Raw genomic sequence first — 22,820 nt, 5'->3', positions numbered from 1 at the left:
AACTGAAAATTGTTTTTAGTATTACATTCTTGGAAATATTTAATTTGTTTTTGTTGCACCTTTGTCAACATCCTTGAAAAGTGTTTTAAAATTAAAAAACCTAAATGAAGCAAATTAAAAAGTATCAGTCGCCAGTTTTGCCGACAGATATTCGATTATTTTAATATATTTTGGATTCTCTTATGATTATTCAAATTGCTGACTCTCTACGGAGTAGGTTCCGAAGGCATGGGCCAATATTGTCCATTTCGTATCGGACATAAATAAAAATGATATAAATGTTGCGACGTGCCAGAGGAAGATCATATAATTTGGGCTGGCGATTATGGGTTGGTAAGGATCCGGATGAAAATTTTGTCAGTTGAACGGTCTTTATTTTTAAAAATATGAGAATAGTGAAACTCAAGATGTGAAGAAATTACAAGAAACCACTAACACTCATTCATTTCGCAGTTGGGGGCGACTAAGAATTATTTCCTTTAAATTATTGTAGAAGTAGAATTACTAGGACACTTCTGTCTGAAATGTTTATCCAGTTTCGGACATCATTTCATTACTTACTTACGTCCATACTAAATTTGGTTTCAGACCTACTTCAAATTATATAATTTGTAAATACATCGGAATTTTGAGATGTGATATCTTTCACGTTGGGCGCCACAACCCAAATTAGGGTTTCCCATTGAAAAAAATTAAACATTTTTTAATTTAAGCCATCAAAAAATCTTCCAAAAGCTGCATAGCTACATGTACATTTATTGGAACCAATTAAGTTATTGTGGAGAAATTGTTTGCGTAGTTGAACCTGGTTTATTCTGTTAATATATAAGTGTATATACAAACTCTGTTTAAGGACATTTGGCGAAATGTCATTTCCCTCAGTCAGTCATATCCCACATGGTCTGTGCTTGTTTTTCTCTCTTCCACGTTGGGCGCAATTTTGTCTTCGCTTCTTGCTACTTTCCCAATATTGTCCATTTCGTATTGGACCTAAATAAAAATGATATAAATATTGCGACGTGCCAGGTTTGGACTATATCGACTACCTCGTTCACTTTGTATGAGATATTTTTTGAAAATGTTGAAATGTGCTTGAGGTACCAGATATAAAAATCGAACATTTATATCCAATTTTATGCGAAATCATAACTTCCATATTCATCTCAGGTTTCTGGTTGAGAAAAATATTTAGATATATCATTACTGACTTTTTTCGCAAGTTATGACAGATACAATTATTAAAAATTGTGACCCTTTGTGGGAGAGGTACCGCAAGGGTTCCGCAGATGTATACCATCTTCACAAAAGATCTTGTGTTAGCAAAAATGTTTGTATGCGTGAAATTTGAAGAGAGTTGCTTGATTATTTCACTTTCTTTGAGCCTTTTTATACCCTCAGCCATATGGCTACAGAGGGTATATATCATTTGATACGGCCAAAACGTGCCTAGTCGAAATAACGGTTTTAGACCCTAGGTCTCTTTGGACCAAATCCGTTTCAGAACATTTGGAGTCGATCTAGCGATGTCCGTCCGTCCGTCCGTCTGTCTGTCTGTATGTCTGTCTGTCTGGCTGGTGCGCACGATAACTCTCGAAGGGAGTATCCGATTTGGTCCAAACTTGGTACATCGTAATATCTTTGTCAAACTTAGATCGAGTTCGGAGATGGGCAATATCGGTCCACTCCTTCTGGTACCTCCCCCACAAAAGGTTGGAATTTGCAAAAAAAATATTCTTTGCACAGAAAGAGAAAGATTAATCCGATTTTGTTCCAACTTTGCAAATTCTAATATTTGCGTCAGTACTCGGTCAGGTGTGAAAATGGACAATGTCAGTCCACTCCATCAAGTACCTCCCCCACAAATGGTCAAAATTTTGAATAATTACAACTCTCATAAAATGTGATGTACGAGTCCGATTGTCTTCAAATTTCACACATCCCAATATTTATGTTAACCCAAGGTCTGGTGTTAAGATGAGCCATATCGGTCCACTCCTTCTGGTACCTCCCCCACAAAAGGCCGAAATTTGCAAAAAATATATTTTTTGCACAGAAAGAGAAATGATAATCCGATTTTGCTCCAACTTTGCAAATCCTAATATTTGCATCAGTTCTACGTTAGGTGTAAAAATGGACAATATCGGTTCACTCCTTCAAGTACCTCCCCCACAAATGGTCAAAATTTTGAAGAGTTACAAGTCTCATAAAATGTGATGTAAGAGTCCGATTGTCTTCAAATGTCGGCCATCCCAATATTTATTTTAATCCAAGCTCTGGTGTTAAGATGGAATATATCCGTCCACTCCTTATGGTACCTCCCCCACAAATGGTCGAAATTTTCAAAAAAATACATATTTTTGCACAGAATGAGAAACGATGATCCGATTTTGCTCCAACTTTGCAAGTCGTAATATTTGCATCAGTGCTAGGTCTGGTGCGAAAATGGACAACATTGGTTCACTCCTTCAAGTACCTCCCCCACAATTGCTCAAAATGTTGAATAATTACAACTCTCATAAATGTGATGTAAGAGTCGGATTGTCTTAAAATTTCACACATCCTAATCATTTTATTAGCCCAAGGTCTGTTGTAAAGATGGAGTATATCGGTCCACTTCTTCTGGTACCTCCCCCACAAATATATATTTTCTGCACAGAAAGGGAAGCAATAATCTAATTTTGAAAAACATTACGTTCAAAGAAAGCGAAATAAGGATCCAACTCTCTTCAAATTTCACACATAAAAGCATTTTTCCTAACACCAGATCTGTTGTGAAGATGCTATATATCTGCGAACTCCTGCTGGTACCTCACCCACAAAGGGACACAATTGTCAATATTTACATCTGTCATAAATTGCGAAACAACTCAGCGATTCTTTACAATTGATTTATCCATCTGCTATAATAATATTCATATCATATTTATTTATCATATCATATTTATATTTATTTAGGTCCGATACGAAATGAACAATATTGACCCATTCTTTCAAAACCCACTCCATAGAGGGTGAAGAGGGCTGAGGGTATACATCTATCGGCAAAACCGACCGATACTTTTTTACTTGTTTTAAATCTTGAACTCTATGTGGGGAGGTATCAGAAGAAATTGTCCGATCTCTACCATCTTTATAACAGATTTTGTGTTGATGGAATTATTGAAATGTACCAAGTCTGAATGGAATCGGCTATAAGTTTTGCGTTTTATGAACTTCACGGATATTCAAAATTTTAACTCTTTGTGGGGGAGGTACCAGAAGAATTGGAAAACCATCTTCACAGAAGATCTTGTGTTATTAGAAATAATGGGATGTGTGAAATATGAAGAGAAGCGGACGCTTATTTCAGATTTTATAATCGTTTTGGTTATTCAAATTGGACCGATATTGTCCATTTTCGCATCTGACCTAGCACTGATGCAAATATTGGGATTTGCAAAGTTGGAGCAAAATCGGATTTACCTTTCTCTTTCTGCGCAATAAAATATTTTCTTTGAAAATTTTGACATTTTGTGTGGGAGGTACCAAAAGAAGATAGGCAGATGGACATCACTAGATAAACTCCAAATGTCCTGAAATGGATTTGATCCAAAGAGACAAACCTTTATTTTGATAAGGCAGACTTTTGGCCGCATCAAATGATATATACCCTTTCTAGCGATATGGCTGATGGTATAAAACAAATTGTCATAGGAGTTATTTTAAAATAACTGCTGGGGAGAAAATCCCTAGACAAGAACCAATTGATCTGATGAGGATTACTGGCTCTTTCCGAATCCTAATCCCTGGTATATATTACCTTATTTTTCCACTAATAAACAAACGTACTTTTTATAAAATCAACAATAATGAGATTAAGCTTAACTATTTTGGTCCGATATTGCCCTTCTCCGAACTCGATATATGTTTGAAAATGTTATTACGATGTACTAAGTTTGGAACAAATCGGATACACTCTTTGAGAGTTATCGTGCGCACCAGCCAGACAAAGGGATTGACAGACGGATAATCCCAAATCAACTCCTAAATGCCCTCAAACGAATTTGGTTCTGAGGCATCTAGGGTCCAAAACCTTTATTTCGATGAGGCACGTTTTTACTTTATCAAATAAGGGTACTATGTAACCATTTGGATGAGGGCATAAAAAATTATCACCTTTTCAAAAATATTTTTAAAAAAATAGTTCAACAAAAATTTACGACCTCGTTAAAAATATTTCTGTGAATAATATTCTTTAGAAAAACCAAGAAAATTTTTCAAATACACAACTGAAAAATTTAAAAAAAACCAACGGAATCTGGTCTTATTGCCCCAATTTTTTTTTTAATGACAGCAAATCTCTGACCAGATAGTTCCTTAAGAATTCTTTCTCTTTTTTTCTAAAAAATATCTACTATTTTCTATTTCATCATATCCTAGAATGTGATTAAATTTAGACAAAGACTTGAGGATATTTTTCCACAAACAAATTGACTTAATCTTATAAAAATATTACGATGTTCTAATGGATTAATTCTATTTTTCCACTTCATATAATATTGATAAAAAATATTTGGATGTGTGTAATTTTGAATTAACTCGGTGACGTATTTCACATATTTTTGGCGGTTTGAACTAAGTTTTACACAAATGCTATTTTTGGTCGTAGTTTTGAAATTCCTTAGCTGTATATGTTACCTATAATTTTTATAAAGGTTTTATTCATTCAAAAATGAGAGTATAATTATACTGAGAGTATAATTATACTAAAATCAAACAAATATTTGTGCAGATATATCATACTTTTCTTCGTAACTTGATATAGGTATCTTAACAAAATACTGTCTTTTTTGCTTTTTTTCAAAGAAAAACGAATTTATTTATTTAGTTAACTATCATGACCGATATTGAACTTATAGACTATCTTAACCAATAACTAAAATTAAAAAACTAATTAAAAATTTTTTTTTCTATTTTTTTCTATTTTTTTCAGAATTTTGGAATCTCATGCTGCTGCAGAGGTAAGTGGTAATTATATGCAAATTTAAAATGCTTAAGTGATTAACATCCATATAATTTTCAATTAATTATTTTCGCCAACCACTTTAATTTGTAATCTCTATCAAGAATTGACCACAATACAATTTGTGGCACATGTTTACGCCACATTTATCGCATTGTCCTGATTGCATATTATTAACCTTTTCGTTATTCAGATAATTTGAGGGTGGGATGGAGTTATTGTCTTTGAAGCTATTAATTTTGTTGCAATTCAAATAAACTAATAGCCACAAAAACAATAAAAATAGGGCATTTTCATTAAATATGCGTTTACACCCATTGGTATATGAGGTTTTAATGAATTTTTAAACTAATGGTAATTGTGTAGGAAAGAGGGAACCTATATCTGACGTTTCATATGATTTACAAAGAATTTGGGTAGTTTGTCAAACATAAGGAACTAATTTAATATTTTATTAAAAAAAATCTCTCCCATTGAGGGAAAGATGTCAAATGGAATTGACCCACATTTTCTACTTCATTTTTATATAAAAGCTTCAATATACAAACATCACTTTAGGTTGGATTTTTATTATTTTTTAACCGTCTGTGGGTTTTAAAATATATCCCATGAAAAAATATTTCCATAACAGCACACCCTTAGACCCAGCTTTCTATAAAATATATGAGTTTTTTGAAAATGTTTGCCCTTAGAAGAGCAGGTGCCAGAAGTGAGCCGATATTCAATAGGTAGCGCGTACAATAGGCTGATGGATGGATATCTCTGGATCGGCACCGAAAATTCTAAAACCATTATATCACATGCTTCCTATATAAGCAGAAAAGTTTGGGATGTGAGGTACCGAAATTAGTAACAGACTGACTATAATATTACTTGGTTTAATTAAATATAATTTTTCAAAATTATGTATTTAAAGTTTGAAGCTTGTAACGAGTACTACAACTTATGACGGAAAATTGTCTATGTAGGTCCACGTTTTCGTATAACTCACATAAAACGGTACGTACCTTTATTTGATATTTTGATGATATTAGCAACGTTATTCTTCGGAATTGTTTCAAATAGCCCCCATATATCGGATTTCATTTCAGGATTGATGCTTTTTTAATTGATAGTACTCGAAATGTACAATTGGTTCATTTCAACATCTCCATATGGAAGTGACCCAATACCAAATTTAGTACTTTTCGTACAATCATAGTAACATTTCCAAAACCACCTCCAAATCTTAATTCCAGATACCAACAGAAACCTCAATACCAAATTTAGTACCTTTTAATACTTTCTTTTAATAATTTCCGTAGAATTATAGTACACATTTCCAAACCACCACCAAATCTCAAATACAGATACTATCAGTTATATATATATCAAATTTCTGTATTTCATTTTATCCCTTCACCCAATACCAATTTGTATTAAATTTAGTACCATCCAGTACTTTCCAAATTATTGTAGTACACATTTCCAAAATCACCTTCATATCACAATTCCAGATACCAACAGTGACATCCATAACAAATTTCAGGATTTCCCAATACCATCCTATTCCGATACCCAATACCAAATTTAGTACCATTTAGTACTATTCGTACAAATATAGGACGCTTTTTTAAACTACTGCAAACTCTCAGGCATATTTACCATCAGTAATCTAAATATCAAATTTCAGGTATAGAGGTAATCTTCACTCACGAAGTATATTACCATTTAATACTTTCCGTACGATTATAGTACCTCCATATCTTAACCATAGACACCAAATGTGACATTCATATCAAATTTTAGGTTTTCAGCCCTATTCTTTCACCCTTTACCAAATTTAGTACTATAAAGTACTTTTCGTACAATTATAGTACACATTTCACAAACTCACCTCCATATCTCAATTTCACATACCAACAGAGACCTCAAAATCTAATTTTAGGATTCAAACTATATCCCTTACCAAATATAAAATTTAGAACCATTCAATACTTTTCGTACAGTTATAGTACAAATTCCCGAAACCACCTCTATATGTCCAGGCTACACATGAACAGTGACCCTAACTCAAATTTCAGATTTCCAGCACTACCTATTGTATCAAATACAGTACTTTTCGTGCACTTGTACTACACATTTCCAAAACCATCTCCTTATCACAAACCAACCACCAAAAGGCACTCCAATACAAAATTTCACAATTTTACTTTCATACGTTCACCCAAACCATACTGTTGCAAATTTAGTACCATTTAGTAAAGGTCGCATGCAAAATTAAATTTTTAGCTCTATCCGTTCAAATAATACCAAATGGTACCATTTGGAAGTTTAGTGCCATAATAGAATTTTTCGTTACCCTCAAGTTCGAAATTTCAAAAAGCCTTTAGTACATCGATCGGGCATTCCATCAGTGAAACTCATTCTAAAATTTCGAATTTTGGCTTATTCCGTTTGTCCAATACAACGTATTAAATTTCAGTACATTTTATTAAAAAAACAAGCCTTATAACATGCCTACGCGCCAAGACTGGCCCTCGTACAAAATTTCAAGTTTCTATCTTCTGCTGTTGCGGCTGTTCGTCGATTCTAGATCAGTTGTTTTACTACTCTTTTATAAACATAGATTATCTTAAAGACTTCTATTGGTTGGAGATATCCTCTAGGTTGTAATTATAAAATACCTTTCGTAGATTTTTCTCTTACTATAAGTTTCCATGTGAGAAATCTATAGAACCCGCCTTCCTACAACACTATGTGTTGGGAGTATTATAAGTTTGATTGGGCCAAAAATTATGTAACACCTCGAAATATTGGTTTCCCACATAGGAAAGTACATATGGATCTTCCTATCTCGGCGAGCTGAGTCGATCTAGCTATGTATGTCCGTCCGTCCGTTTGTCCATGTTAATTTGTAATCACTGTACAGGTCGCAATTATTGCCCGATTTTCACGAAATTTAGAATGGAAGTGGGGCTAAGCTTATTGCTTTTGGAGATGATCACATAATATTTAGATCGCAATTATAGACCAATCGACGTGGAAGTTAGCATGGGCCTAGAGCTTAGTGCTTGGCAGAAGTCTTCCAATTTTGGTGGTCATCGGGTAATATTTAGAGGATGAAATAGACCATAACAGAAACAAGTAAAAAAGCTGTATGTTCAGCCGGGCCGAACTTTGAATACCCTCTACCATTTTGAACGAATTTGGCAATTCTCAAAAACAATAAAATCCGTTAAAAATTTTGTTAAAATCTTAAAAATACCCAATATAGCTATTATATTAGGGTCTATACGATGACATGAACCTGCGTAGGTAACATTTGTCATAAGCCATTACATTATTGAAATGCGAAACTTGAAAAAATTGGTTATAATGTCGATAAAATCAAAATGGGGAGCTTTATGAAGAGGTGGACCTGCACAGACAATTTTCTGTCTTAGGCTGTAGTACCCATTCAGAACTTGAAATACCAAATTTGAGACAATTCCCGGGAATAATGCCGCTAAAATCATCAAAATACCGATTATCGGGAGGTACCGTTATATGGGGGCTATACCAAAACGTGGATCTACATGGCCCATTTTCAATGCCAAAAGTCCTGTAGGCATAACATACATTTGAGCAAAATTTTATCAATCTACTTCAACTCGTTCGGAAGCTACAGTGATTTCCACAGACGGACAGACGGCCGGACATCGCTAAATCGACATAGAATTTTATGCTGATCAAGAATATATATACTTTTGGGGTCTAAAATGTGTATTTCGAAGTGTTACAAACGGAATGACAAACTTAATATACCCTCCATACTATGGTGGAGGGTATAAAAACTTCCTGATCACACAATTGAAGCTAATCGACACGCCTGTTAAGAGAGTTAAGGACAGGGAAAAATTTTAGCATTGACCATTGACCATTGGATTATTGACCATTGGATTATATAGAAGTGCGTAAATATTGGGCAAATGTCCTTGGTCAAAATGTTAAGGGTAATATCTGGACAGTGCTCCGTGACATAATTTTAAAAGCGAAATCTTCTAAAATGAGTTTGGACATAAAGGGGATTTTAACAAATTGTACTTTTGTAGGGAATCACATTATCGGCTCTGCACGACTTTAACCTTTGCTTACTTGTTATACATATAAATTTAATATAATATCGGACTTAACCTTCTTTTAAATACTCAACATAAATAAATATTTTTACTACTCCACTAAACCAGCTTGAAAAAAAACCAAAGAAGCTACTCTTTTTTTTGCATATATACACTGGTGGCCAAAACTAAAGCAACTGAAATTACAAGGAGAATGAATGTCCTGTAACTTTTTTAAAAATTAAGAAAATGAGAAAGTTTTTCTTGTTTTAAATTAGGTATTTTATTCGCTTTTTAAAAACCTAAAACAAAAAAAAAACAAAATTAATTTTTATATAAAAAATAATGTTTGGTAAAGTCAATTAACCCGATTTTGGCTTGGACAAAACAAAAGCAACTCTGTTGTACATTCATATAACCGCTGCAATTTCAGTTGTGTTTACTGTGATATTTATCGCTTTTTGCTTCCTTCGACAATTTCCCTTGTCATAAATCCTTTTTGAGAAGTTTTTTACAACAGTATGTGTTTTTCTTTTCGTTTTTTAAGTACTGCCCAAAAAATTTTAAAAATGGCTAGAAGCAAATACAGTACCTGAATAAAACAGCAAATTATCAGTGACTATCAAAACAACATATCACAGAAAATGATTTCCGAGAAATGTTTCATAAATATTTATGTGATTTCATAATTATTTCTGTATACTAAGTCGGTTTTTTGAAACTGGATCACTAGTAACAGTCTATAACGGATGAAGGCCGTGAAAAACTTCAGCCCGTACTGATCTACAAATTGTGAGAGAAATAAAAAACAACTATTTAAGAGTTCAACTGGATTGGTGAGAGAGCAATCATTGGATATAAGCCAGGGGTGCTCAAAACCGTGTTCTAGAACATGAAGAGAAAAAAGAGATAATTTAAGAGAAAATTAAAATTCTGTTTTTCTTTATGTTTTACTGTTCTATTTAATTGTTTTTAAACACGAATGTTTGCCAAAATAGTTTATAAAGCAAATGGATAAAAAATATTTGTAAAAATAATGACTTAACACTGTTTTGTTCTTGATTTAAATTAGCAAAGAGAAATTTGACTGAAAACAGATATTTCTGCTTGAGCACCCCTGATATAAGCATAGACAAATTAAGGTATAGACTAAAAAGTTGTCTCATCTGTTATCTTCGAAAAAAGTGCTTCAATAGATGTCGTTCATGCTGTGAGAGAGCAAAAGTCTATTCACTCAATTCTCTCAAAATACAAAATATTGAATATTTTTATTATTCTTTATTATTTATCAATTAAAAATGAAACAGCGACTTTGTTTATTTTTACATTATCCAAATATGGCGTGAAATATAAAAATATAGAACTTAAATAGCAGGAAAATGAATAAATTGTTTTCGAAGTCGAGTGACTTCACTAGCCCTGAGTGACTTGACTGGCCCATGATCAACAATAGTGACATCTGCCGGAAGGGGTAAATTTTAAAACTTTTTAGTCTATACCTTAGATGAACAAAACAGTACGTTTGCGGTGGTCTCAGTCGTTGATTAGACTTCAACGAATGTAGACATGCGTGGGGGGATGCACGCATTGTTGCTCCGTTAACATTAAGAAAACAAATTATAGATAGCTTTTGTAGAAAATTATAAATATATGGAGTTTATATTTAATGTTTTTTGATAATTTTGCTAACATAAAATTAAAATTCTTGCTACAAAACGTCCAAAACAAGAAGGGAGATATTTTTTATGTGCTTTTTGGTTTCTCTCACACACACAAGCGCAATGTTCATTTTGTGCATCATAGGTCTATACCTTAATTTGTCTATGATATAAGCTCGAGATCAGTGCGTAGACGAGTAGTGGCAGCTGGTCTGCATGCCCGTAAGACATCAAAAAACCATTTATATCTGAAAAAATCAAAAAGGCTTTCGGAAACGATAATATTAAGTGGAATCAAGCTCAATGGAAAAACATTATTTCTGGGATGAGTCTACGTTTAATATTAAAGGCTCAGATGTGAAAAATTTTACATCCATAAAATAAAGGATGTTGTGGATTGGTTTGTTTACAAAGATGTGTTGGACATCACGTTGTTCCCTTACGCTGAGTAAAATATTCGGCTGATTTGGGTGTTTCAGCATGACAATGATCCCAAACTTGTATCAAAACTTGTCAAATATTGGTTGCGGGAGTCAAAAATTCATGTTTTGTTATGGCCGGCACAATTACCTGACCTAAACTCCATAGAAAACCTTTGGAGTATCGTAGATATGAAGATCAAGAGAGATTCGGAAATAAATAAGCACAACATTTTCTAAAGAATTCGGGGTGCCTGGAAAGCACACCCAAGGATCAATTTGAGCGTGTTATAGATTCAATGCCTCGTAGGTGTGCAGCTGCTATCAAATATAATGGTTATGCTATCGACTACTAGCCAAAATTTAATTATTTTAAAATAAAAAATCAAAAGTTGCTTTAGTTTTGACCAAGCAAAAATTGGGTCATTTTAGTTTTCCACATGTTATTTTTCGTTCAAAATTATTTTTGTATTTTTATTTTTAGTTTCTTGAAAGTGAATTAAACCACTCTTTAAAACTGGAAAAATAATTACGATTTGTTTATTGTTGTAAAAGTTACAGGACATTTATTGTCTTTGCGATTTAAGTTGCTTTAGTTTTGGCCACCAGTGTATGTACCGTTGTTTTTGTTTGCGGGGAATTTGTGCAAGTGTTGCAGTTTTTCCTTCCACACACAAAAGCCCACAACAAGAAAATAAACATCCTTAAAAAAATACGATAGGATAATACTTCGTGTGACATACTTGCATGCATCCATATGAGAATAAGCATATGTTTGTGTGTGTTTCCTGTTGATGTGGCATTTGGTTTAGCTCTTGCTGTTTTGTTGTCGTTTTTTTTTAGATTCTTATATCCCTTTTGTTTGGGTATTTTGTGTTTTTTCTTCTCTCACTTGAATCAGTCAATATTTTGTAATTTTTGTTGATCTGCTGATTTTACCCTCGTTTTGTGGTAATTCCGTTTGTTTTTTGCTGCCGCTGTTGCTGTTGTTTGTCTTCGCCTGCTTTTGTGTCCTTCTGTGTTTATTTAAAATCCTTGCCACTGCTGTTTGAAGGATTCCCAAGCACAATCGTATTGGGAATTGTATTCGAACAATGGGATTTGTGAAAATGGGAGCAAGTTTGTACTTGTTTTGAATTTTGTTGGTGTTTTTGCCCTTTCGATCGTGTGTCTGTTGTGTTTTTGTCTCGTAATTTATTCAAGTGTTGGCTTTATATCTTGCTTTTTTGTTTTTTTTTCATCTAAGTTGTTTTCTTGGCGACAGTTGTACGGCGGAGAATCCTTACCCGGAATAGTGTTGAAATTTTATTATATTTAATTAGACAACCTCTCTTGAGAGGAAATTGTCTCACTTTGCAGGAAGGCAGACGGAACAGAAACAGAAACGGAGGAGAATACTTGAAATTAACTTCTTGACAAGAGCCAACAAGCGCGATCCTGCCACTAATTGACACTTTGGCAATGGATCTCAGTACGTGTAGGTCCTTTGAGCTGCATATATGTCTTTATAAAGGAAAAAATAATATTTGAGTGCTCGATTGAAAGAGTGGCAAAGAATTTGAAATTTGGATATCTTCGCAATTTGTAAGGTAAGGAAATTGAAAAATACGAAAATGGATACCGAAGAGAAAAAATGACATTGGAGACAGATTCAGGAAATATAGCTGCGACCTTAATCGTTTAATTTTGGAAAAAAAAAAAATAAAGGCAAAAACACCATATCCAAAACATGAAAACAGATGAGTACATACCGACTTCCACGAACCGACTTATATAAAATTTGACAAACTATGTTCGCGTGAATCGCGGAGAGAATTATATAGGGAAACTATATCATATCACCTTTTGTGAAATCCTCAACATAAATAAATATTTTTACTACTCCACTAAAACAGCTAGAAAAAACGAAGGAAGCAACTTTTTTTTTTGTTGCAAATATATGTACCGTTGTTTTTGTTTGCGGGGAATTTGTGCAAGTGTTGCAGTTTTTCCTTCCACACACAAAAGCCCACAACAAGAAAATAAACATCCTTAAAAAAATACGATAGGATAAGTCAATTTCAAAAAGAGGGTTTCTATGATATTTGGAGTAGATCTATAAATGTCCGTGCGTCCATCCGTCTGTTTTGTGCGGACGATAACTCGGTACATCCTAATATATTTACCAACTTCGGAAATAAGCAATATGGGTCCACTTATTTCGGTACCTTTCACCAAAATGTCAAAATCTTGTAAAACGGTCAAGGCGAAGTCAGAAAGTAGAGAATTTTCCCCCTCTTTATACCTCCCCCACAAAAGGTCAAAGTATGAAAGCAGTGATGATTTTCCTGAAACTTCGAACATTCCAATGCTTTTGATCGTTGATGTTCTCTAGAATTCGTGAATCGATTTTGTTTCTGCAAACTTTATATGAAAGGTGACGTCAATACCAAGGTTGATGTGTGTATGTCCATAAATTCATGAGTTACAGCCATTTTAGAACTGTAAGTGTACTAAAAGGTACTAAAAATCAAATATATTGTATTGACCAAACGAAGCTAGAATTCTGAAATTTGGAATGGGCTGCAGGATAGATGTACAAAATGATTTGTTATACCCTACACCACAAGGTGGTCAGGGTATTGTGTCTTTGTGCATTTGTTTGTAACAGGCAAAAGAAAACGAGATAGACCCATAGTTCCTTTTGATGATCTGCATAGAATCACATTTTGAGTCGATTTATGCATGTCCGTCCGTCCGTCCGTCTGTCCATGTGTTTTTGTAAACAAAGTACAGTTCGCATTTATTGCCCTATCCAGATGAAATTTCGCACAAATCATTTGTTTGGCCCAAGGACGAACCCTATTGAAATTGGAAATAATCGGTCAAAATTTAGATATAGCTCCTATATATATCTTCGTCCGATTTGCCTTTTATTGTGCACCAAACGTGTAATATCAGCCCGAATAGTATGCACATACAACCAAATTAGGCCTGAAAATAAGTATGCCAAATTTTATCGAGATCGGTTCAGATTTGGATATAGCTCCCATATATAACTTCGTCCGATTTACTTATAATTGTTATGCGAAGCTCTACTAAATTAGCAAAGTGGTGTAGGGTATCATAAAGTCGGCCCCGCCCGACTTTAAGACTTTCTTTACTGGTTTTCTTTTTCGAACTATACGGAGTGAGATAAAAAAACTGCAACAATGTCAAATTCCATAATTTTTACATTTTTTAAATTTTATTAAACAAAAGCAAAAGGTGTCGGAAATAGCATACAATTTTAGAATAAGTTTAGATTTGTTCGAATTGGTCACCTTTGGCAAGAATTATGGCCTTTAACGGTCAATGAAACAGTTACACGCTGTCCGAATGTTGCTTTGCGGTATTTTGGCCTATTCCCGGTGAAGCGCTTGCTTGAGATCATCGACACTTTGGTATTTTTTAGTGCCAACCTTGCTTTCCAAAATATTCCAGACACAATAGTCCAACGGATTGGTATCTGGAAATTTTGGTGGCCATTGTGCGCTGAAAATGAAGCGAGGAACCTTATTTTGTAACCATTATTGGGTGGCTCGTGCTGAGTGCGATGGTGCTGAGTCCTGTTGGAATGTCCAAGGTCTGCAGTTTGTTTTGTTTGTTTACAAACTGCTGGACATCGAATGTTTTCTCATCGGAAAAAACGAAATTCCGCAGTTTACCACTTTCGTCCAAGCGAAGCAAGTCTTTAGCTCTTTTGGGTCTATTTTCTTTTTTTGGAGGTGTAAGTTCTTGCACTTTTTTAAATTTCAATGGCTTTACCCCGAGCTTATTTTTTTATGTTTGTCGAATGGAATATTGCGATAGTTCAGCTTACGAGCCATTTTTCGGCCACTGCGACGCTGGTTTCGATCCAGTCGCTTTTTTACTTTTCGAACCATTTCTGCTGATGTTACGATTTTCTTTCGTCCACTTCCTTGACGTCGGGCTACGCTACCAGTATCACGGTAACGAGCTATTGTACGAGAAACGAAAGATTTATTCACATTTAAATGCTGGAGTGCTCCAGCGATAGCCACTTGTGGGTTTCCATATAAAGAAATCACACTATCACGCTTAAATTCCATTAGGAATAACTTTTTTTCTGGAAATTTCTCACCAAAATGCTTTTATGCATTTGTTAGTAATGTAATGAGCTATCCCTGGAATAATGTTAAGAACTGTCGGACTAGTGGCTTAGAAATGACAGCAGTCTGAAGTTGGTTGCAGTTTTTTCATCTCACCCTGTAATTGTACGAAAAGTATTAAATAGTTTCAAATTTGGTATTGGATGAAGCGATATAGGTAGATAGAGGTACTGAATGATAAAATTTTTGGATCACTCTTGGTGTCTATGAAATTCTGAAATTTGATAATGAGGTCAGGGGACTTTGAAATAGTTTTCAACAGCAAAATTGGATGTGGGTCCATTGTCCAATGATTTTACTAATATCCTACTCAGTAACTTCAAAAGGAAAGATTTTGAAGACTTTTTCCAGTAAAAGGGAAACATTTTGCTGTTATTTTTTCCGAAAATGGAAAAAACTTGTAGAATATTTAAAACTTTGAAATTTTGAAAATTTTCTACGATATATGAAGTTTTTTTTAAAAAAAATGTTGTCAAACTGAACAAATCGTGCATTTTGAGAACAACAAAGGCCTGGCACGAACCGGTGGGCACTTGCTAGTTTTATTTATAGTCTATAAAATATAGATTATGTTCGAAAATTGGCATTCCCTTCTAAATGGTAACTTTTTAGGATTGTGGATTTAATATAAATTTCAAAGAAATTTTTCAACATCTGAAATTGAGGAACTACTTTCGTTTGGCAGTTCATTAATTTAATCGTTAAACAATCATATGATGATACTTTTTATTTTTCAGAAATTTATTTGTTGAGTATTCAGTACCTCTCTTAACTTTTGGTACATATTTTGTTTATCATAGACAACAATGCTATTTATATCATTGAAGGGACTGATGCATTTCCATTTGGGCGTTTCCGTCCAAATTTGGGCGGAAAAAAGATAAATTTTGTGGTTTGGGCGGATTTTGGGCGGTTCTTTTCCATATTGGGTACAAATTTATTTTTCATTGTTTATTTTTACGTAATTTAATTTTTTTATTACTAACTGAATTTTATATTTTTTTATTGAGATGAATCGTTATTTATTTTATATAATTTTGTTAAGTTTTTTAATAATATATATAATACATTAGGCTATAGTCGTGCGGGGCCGACCATGTGATACCCTACAACACTACAATATTTTAGAAGCCCCTCATGTCCAAATCCATTTTGGAAGATTTCGCTTTTGAAATTATGTCACGGAGCACTGCCCAGATATTACCCTTAGCATTTTGACCAGGGACATTTTCCCAATATTTATGCACTCCGTCGTGCTGTTAGTTTTTGTGGTCCATTTTACAGCTAAATATATTCCAATGGTCATCCAAAATGCCAGAATTCTTCCCTGTGCTTACCTATCTTCTCAGGCGTGTCGATTGGCTTCAATTGTGTGATCAGGAAATTTTTCTGTTTTTTGTTCATTTAAACCCCTAAATATTTTGCGATCATCTCCAAAGGCAAGAGGCCCCTCTGTGTCTCCAAATTTAGACTCGTCTATATGATTTGCTTTTCTACGATATTTGGCTATATTCGTCAACGAAATCAGCATAAAAAACCAGAAGTTCGCCTATTGTGTATCGCCTGTAAGTAATGTTGGTATTTTTTACACACAAGTAGGGGTCCATTCTACCAGCTGTCCTAAGCTATAACTTCATGCGAGATTTCGTGTTCTTAGGTTTATATTTGGGACCTTTATAAAGGCTGCAAAATCAGGAACATTTTGAGTTGCTGGTACTTTTCAACCCCTAAATATATTGCGGACATCTTTGAAAACAATAGACTAAGCCCTTCTGAGCCTAACCCTACCTTTGTGAAAAATTGACCTGTTCGTCTATTTGTGATTTCGCCGTAAAACTGGCAAAGGCATTTCCGAGCTCTAAAAGACAAAATAAGGGTGTTTTCGAATGCATATTACGAATGTGAGGGACTTAAACACCAATTCGGATGAAACATATATATGGGAGCTATAGCTATATCTGAACCGATTCTGAAATTTGAGGTACTTCCTTCTAGACTGAATTCGGTCGTATAGGCTAAAACTCAGGTCATTTAGCTATTTGGTGAACAACTAACCCGAAATCGGTTGAAGATATATACAGGGTGAGATGAAAAAAAACTGCAACCAAATTCAGACTGCTGTCATTTCTAAGCCACTCGTCTAGATTTTTTAAGAAAAAAAATTATTTTTTTTATGTGGCTGGAAAATCACATGTGACTATCATTAAAGCACTCCAGCATTTAAATGTGAATAAATCTTTTGTATTATGTCTAGAGTTCCCCATTTGGACAGCATTATGGACATGCATTACTATTTTGTTTCTTTTTTGACCCCTCAATTTGCACGCCCACAAAAATTCCAAACTCTTAACAATGACTCAATACCGTTGTTACAAAATTTGATATACTTTTCGTGGTCTCCACATATAAATATACAGAGATCTTCCCGATCGATCAATACTAATGATACAATATTAAATAGCTTTTTGTACTTTTCATACATTTTTCTTTATAATTCTAATTACTTAACTCTGATACAGCAATTTGTACTTTAAGTGCGAATTTCTAAAAATCAGCCTTCTAGGCCGATAAACTTGTTGTTGATTTATTTTGTGATAATCAATAAATAGATAAGACTTTGAGATATTTCTGTGGCACAATCATTATTACTCTTTACTATGAATTTCCAAAAATTACTTATTCAATAAATAGATCGAAAAACAAAATTATTACTTCGAGTTAATTTCGATTTTTGTTACTGTTCTGTAAAAATATTTTTATTCATATCCATTGAGCATATCTCTTAATACCTCAAAAATTCACCCATACAAGTCATTGCCTGGAAATGCATCAGGCCCTTCAATGAATTGTTAAACAATATTCCTAGACAAAGAATGAAAGCAAATTTCAATAATTTATGCAAATATTAAAACGCAAATTATTTAAAGCTATTTATGCCAGCAATAACAACAACAACAATTGAATAATTGCATAATAAATGCCGAACAACAACAAATACTACAATTGGATTTCCCAATATGAATGAAACACATGTGGCGTAAATTAAAACTAATAGACAAAGCAGCAATCGCTGGGAGAGCGACTACATATTGACCAATTGAATAGAGGCATATTAGAGATTACACTGTGGAACAATAACGAATAAATGTGAAAATAATAATTTTGAAATTGGCGAGAACAATATTTTCTAATTTATGGGTGAAAAGTGTGAATCGGATACTCACTTAGATTATATATTTTTGAAGATGTGTTAAGGAAGTAAAGGGTGATTTTCTAAGAGTTATACAAAATATAATAAAAAAAATAGTTAGAAAGTATCAGCTGGTTTTGCCGACAGATATATACCCTCGGTCAATGTTCGATTATTCAAATTTATTTTGAGTTGTAGGTGTAGGTTCCGAAAGAATGGACCAATATTGTTCATTTCGTATCGGTCTCAAATAAATGCGATAAAAATATTGCAACGTGCCAGGTTTGGACTATATTGGTTACTTCCATCACTTTATATGAGATATGTGATCATTTTTAAAACATTTTAAAATTTGCGTGAGGTACCAGATGTAATCGACCGAAGTATTCCATTTTCATACTTCATGTAATACAAATAAAAATATTGGTATGGGCAAAATTTCAAGAAAATCGAACATTTATATCCACTTTTATGAGAAATCCTAAATTCCATAATCATTTCAGGTTTCTGGATGAGAGAAATATTTCGAAAGAATCGCTGACTTGTTTCGCAAATTATGACAAATAAAAGTATTGAAAATGCTGAACCTTTATATATATCATCTTCACAACAGATCTTGTGTTAGCAAAACTATTTGTATGCGTGATATTTGAAGATAATTGGAAGTTTATTTCGATTTCTTTAAACGTTTTGTTTATCAAAATCTTGAATCCCACATGGGGGATGTATCACAAGAAATGGTCCGATCTCCACCATCTTTATAACAGGAATTATTGAAATGTACCAAGTCTAAATGGAATAGGATGTTAATTTCGTGTTTTATTTTATAATCGTTTCGGTTATTCAAAACTTTGGCCCTTTGTGGAGGAGGTACCAGAAGGAATAGTTCGATCTCTGCCATATTTAGAACAGATCTTGTGTTGATGGAACTGTTGAAATTTACCTTGTCTAAATGGAATCGGATGTTAATTTCGCGTTTTAAGAACTTCATGGATATTCAAAATTTTGACCCTTTGTGGGGGAAGTACCAGAAGAATTGGATCAATATATCCCATCGTCACAGCAAATCTTGTGTTAGTAGAAATAATGGAATGTGTGAAATTTGAAGAGAACCGGATGCTTATTTCGGGTTTTATAATGGTTTTGGTTATTCAAAATGTTGACCCTTTTTCGGGGAAGTACAAGAAGAAGTAGACCGATTTACCCATCTTTACAGCAGATGTTGTGTTTGTAGATATAATGTTATGTGTGTAATTTAAAGAGAACCGACTGCTAATTTCAGATTTTATGATCATTTTTGTTATTCAAAATTTTGAACCTCTGTTGGGGAGGTACCAGGAAGATTGGAACAATATACCCCATCTTGTGTTATTAGAAATAATGGGATGTGTTAAATATAAAGATAACCGGATACTTATTTCAGATTTTATAATGATTTTTATTATTCAAAAGTTTGACCCTTTGTGAGGGAGATACCAGAAGGAATGGTTCGATCTCTACTATCTTTATAACAGATCTTTTATTGATAGAAATATTGAAATGTGGCAAGTCTGAATGGAATTGGATGTTAATTTCGCGTTCTATGAGCTTCATGGATATTGAAATTGTTGACCCTTTTGTGGGGGAGGTACCAGAAGGAGTGGACCGATATCTACCATCTTCACACCAGACCTTGGGTTAATAAAAATATTGTGATTTGTGTAATTTGAAGACAATCGGACACTTACATCACATTTTATAAGAGTTGTAATTATTCAAAATGTTAACCCTTTATGGGGGAGGTACTGGTGGAGTGGACCGATATAGCCCATTTGTGCACCTGATTTAGAACTGACGCAAACATTAGGATTTGCGAAGTTAGAGCAAAATCGGATTATCGTTTTTTTTCTGTGCATAAAAGTTATTTTTGGAAAATTTCGATCTTTTTTAGGGGAGGTACCAGAAGGAGTGGACCGATACTGCCCATATTCGAACTCCATCTATGTTTGACAAAAATATAATGATTATTACAAAATTATCATGCGCACAACCAATACAAACAGACAGAACGACGGTCACTCCTAGATTGACTCGAAATGTCCTGGTCCGATGAGGTACGTTATGGCCGTATCAAGTGATATATAACGTCTGTCTGACAAGTTTTGATCAAATCGATTTATGTGTTTTTTATTCGATTTCAAAATGAACCTCATGAATTCGGTCAGGTTTTTCAATAGCATTTCCTGAAATTGGAAATGTGAAGCTCTTAACAGTTATTTTTTTCTTTGCAGAAAATTATTTTAATGGGTCCACGTTTAACAGTAGTCCCCATATAACGGGGACTATAATGTTCGGAATTTTGGTGACGTGGTGTCCGTTGGAATTGTATTGTTTTCGAAGTTCGAAAAAATGAAAATTTTGCTAAATTCTGCTAGGTTTGTGCTCAATTGTGTCGGTTTTTTTTTTTTCAAAATTCGAAAAACTGGCTGGATATTCAAAGAAACATTTTTTTCCAAAACATTAGCGAGTAACGAGTAAATAGGAAAATTCGTTATTGTATGGGAGAAAAGTTGTGCTAGGCGACCACAAATCAGTACAATATACAATAACTCGATATTTTAACAGATATTGCAGCGCTTTTTATTCACAAATATACAATTTCGATTTCAACGAGTAACGAGTGGAAATACAAATTTGCGATGTGTTTCTTAAAAGTTTACTATCTGACCACATAAAAGCTATAAACAATTCTATAATTATCAAACAAAGTACGCAATATAGTCTCCAGTTACTCTCCAGTACTTGCGCCACTAAATAAACCCTAACGTTCCCACCCACACATACACACCTACAGAATAATAACAAAAATAAAATCACAATACTACGCCACAATTATGCAGCAGCACCAATCCGAGGACAAAAGCATTCCAATGCACATTCCCCAACATTTTGTAGCGTCTCTCTCTCATTGTCTCTCTCGAAAACAACTACGAGAAAGGTAGGTGCAAACAAAATGCACAAATGCATACCACCACCCAACAGTTTCCCCTTTATATTGCACACACAAAGATTTTGAGAAATACATCCAAATGAGTGGTGAGAGTTTGAAATCTCAGTGCAGTAAATAAAACAACTCTTGCAGATTTTGTTTATTTACTCTCTGGCTCTCTTCACAATATTGAATGGGTTGCTCTTTGAAAAAATGCTCCCCTTTTTAATCTGCACACATTTGAGTGAAACTGTATAAGTTGAGTGCTGAGAGTTGGTGAATCGTTGTTTGTGTATGTGTGCGTGTTGTGTTTTCTTTCTGCTCTTGTACAGAGGGAGAGCTCGCTACAGTGGGGTTTACATTGCGTGTCATTGACCTTTGTTGAAATTGCATCTTGGTTTGTTGTGTAGCAGCTACGGCTGCAGCGCTGCGTTGCTGCGACTCGACAATAATGAGGATGAGGCTGATGATAATGGTGTTGCCGATGTTGATTAAGGCGCAAGTACAAACAACCAAGACAACTTTGCCTTGAATATGCCTAACTTTCAGTTCTGGTCTTCCCCCATCTTCTTCGGGGTAATATTTCATGTTACTGTTCCCATTGATGACATCCAGTAATGCAGATTTCTTTTCCACAATGATTTGTGGTGGAAGCTCTCTGTAAATTGTACTTTACACATTTCTGCAGAATATCAAGCGAATAAGAAGGTGCCTACTTTGCTTGTATACGACTTTAAGTAGGTACCATTGCAGTTTGTAAAGTAATTTCTATGAGCCAAGTACATTTTCTCGAAGAGAGGCCAGGGTTAGTAGGTTTATTATACCCTACGCCACGTTGAGGCACAGGGTATTATGTCTTTGTGGATTTTGTTTGTAACATGCAGAAGAAAACCAAATAGAACCGTAGTTCCTTTTGATGATCTCTCATTCTTAGTCGATTTGTGCACATCCATGTGTCCATGTAATTTTATAAACAAAGTACAGGTCACTTTTATTTTCCGATTGAGATCAAAAATTCCAAATCATTTCAATAATGGGTTAACATTTTGATATAACTCGCATATATACCTTCGTCCGATTTCAATTTTATTGTACGTCTTTTGTATAATATTCGTCGGAATTGGATATATATCAGCAATTTTTTCGAAAGGTAGCGTAATTACAACGGCCAGACGTGCTGTTATTTCTCTTATGGCCTTGAAAAAAAAAAATAAAATCCGAGAAAATAGGTCTTAAGTTAAAAGATATCAGTAGGTTTCGCTGTCAGATTTATACCTTCAGTCAATGTCCGTTTATCTGACTGACTGAGAAACAACGCCCAGAAGGAACGGCTGAAGTAAATTTTTTGAAATT

General features: G+C 34.2%; 1 long non-coding RNA gene across 1 annotated transcript in view; it reads left to right on the top strand.

Moving 5' to 3' along the window:
• The window catches only part of LOC131803387 (uncharacterized), a 67,046-nt gene that overhangs the window by 2,097 nt on the left and 42,129 nt on the right, over positions 1 to 22,820 (top strand). The window contains exon 2 of the long non-coding RNA XR_009342556.1: positions 4,973 to 5,000. This is a non-coding gene — a long non-coding RNA (uncharacterized LOC131803387). The remainder of the gene's footprint in view (positions 1 to 4,972; positions 5,001 to 22,820) is intronic.

This window comes from Musca domestica, unplaced genomic scaffold (genome assembly GCF_030504385.1).
Source record: "Musca domestica strain aabys unplaced genomic scaffold, Musca_domestica.polishedcontigs.V.1.1 3, whole genome shotgun sequence".
Classification (NCBI taxonomy): Eukaryota; Metazoa; Arthropoda; class Insecta; order Diptera; family Muscidae; genus Musca; species Musca domestica.
This window is presented reverse-complemented; position numbering and strand designations above follow the sequence as displayed.